Below are 1,886 nucleotides of genomic sequence, written 5' to 3' on the forward strand. Positions count from 1 at the left end.
GCCCTTTCCCCTTCTGGTTGTCGGCGTAGTTGTACCCGTCGGCCGCGGGTGGAGGATCGTCCAATTCGTCGGAGGAGGAGTCGGCGATAACGAGGCCCTTGAGGCGCTGGACAGCCCGGTCCTGCTGGCGCCTGAGCTTGGCCAGCTGAGCCGCCTCCTTCACCTTCTGCAACGCCTCTCGCTCGGACTGCTCGATGGCAAGCTGAAGAGCATTGGCGTTCTTCTGGCGAAGCCTCCTAGCATCCATCTCCGCCATCGTAAGCGGCCAGCAGTAGACCCACGTGAGGAGCCGCTGGTCCTCGTTAGGCTCCGCAAGTAACCCACGACAGCGGAGGACAGAGCTCTCCATAGCTTTCCTCTCCCTTTCCTGCTGCCTCTCACTACGGGCAGCGTGCGCCTCCGACTCCAGCGTGTGTGTCCAGGCTGGCAGGGAGGGTACAAGGACCCACTGCTGACCACGAGGGGGAGCAGCAGCCAGCTGGGCGAGGGGACGGGATGGCGAAGCAGCAGCAGGCGAGGCGAAGAGACGGCGTAGGGTAGGCGCCGATTGTGCTGGCCGCCTGTCGGGGCTGCCCATGGGCCGGGAGTTGCCAGCACCGGCGTCTGAGATGCGCCGACGGGGAAGCTGTGGCAGCAGCGAGGCGACAAATCTGGAGCCGCCCCCGGTCTCCACCTTGGACCGCTCCAAGGCGATGCGGAGGGCAAGCTCATTCTCCGGATCCACCTCGTCGTCGGAGCGGCTGCTAGAGCTGGACATGGCACCGGATTCGATCAGAACCGGTGAGGGGAGAGGAGAGGACGAAGCGAGAGAGGAGATTGAGTGAGATAGGCTTTCGGACCCACGAGGGCGATGGGGTTTTGTGTGGGAGAATTGTGGGGTCGGTGGTGGGCCAGGCTTGTCAGGCGGACGCGTCCGGGCGTGCCCGGGCCACCCCATATCCGCCCCATATTTGGGTTGGATATGGGGGTGCCGGTCAGTCTAGTCGTTTGAGGCCCGTTTGAGACGCCCACCTGGGTCAAAAAGACGTGACTGGGCAGTGACTGGGCAGCCCGTCCAGGTATTTGAAGCGGCTTTGAAAGGTCCGGCTGTAGATGCTCTTAGTCCATTCTCATGCGACCACACCGTCATGGACTGCTTGTCATTGGCACACTAATATACGTAGTTGAATGGGTCATCACACGTTGTTAAAAACACTTATCGCACAACGAATTGTATGGAACACTCAAAAGCATAATCTGAGGAACGGGCGTCGATCTGTTGGTTGGGCAGCTGGGGTTGCTGTCAGCCCACCCGAGTTCGAGTCCCGGCTCGGCGCGCGGTGCTCGCGGAGTTTTTCCTATAAAAAATGCCAACGAGGGTTAACCCTTGGGTTGGTCTAAAAAAAGCATAATCTGGCAAAATGTTTTCCGTGACAGAATAAAACAAGCCATCACACTGGTGCCTTCCCATCGACATGTCCAGGCTCGACCAACGAACCATAATACTATTTTTTTTTCAAACGGAGGCAAAAGATTTTCCTCATCTATTAATTAAGAGCGGGAAAGAGTTTTACAAACGTCTCTTCCGAAACTGCATGGCCATTACTCACGCGATACAATTTCCCCTAGTTTCATTGCACCTGCGGCGACCCAAAGCCTAGCCTCCTCCAAGATGATGTTTAAAACAATCAGGGGCGGCACACTATAGTGCCGGAAAACATAGGTGTTCCTTTCATTTCAAATTGCCCAAGAAACAATCATGGTGAGCGAGGCCATTGCTTTTCTAGAACGAATATTCATGTCGGTTCTACTGGCCCAGAAGATGTATCCAGATGCACAAAACCAGAAGAATTATCCGCCGCACCCCTACATGGTGTGCCACTAACAGCCACATCGTGCAACCATGT

This window comes from Triticum dicoccoides, chromosome 7B (assembly GCF_002162155.2).
Source record: "Triticum dicoccoides isolate Atlit2015 ecotype Zavitan chromosome 7B, WEW_v2.0, whole genome shotgun sequence".
Classification (NCBI taxonomy): Eukaryota; Viridiplantae; Streptophyta; class Magnoliopsida; order Poales; family Poaceae; genus Triticum; species Triticum dicoccoides.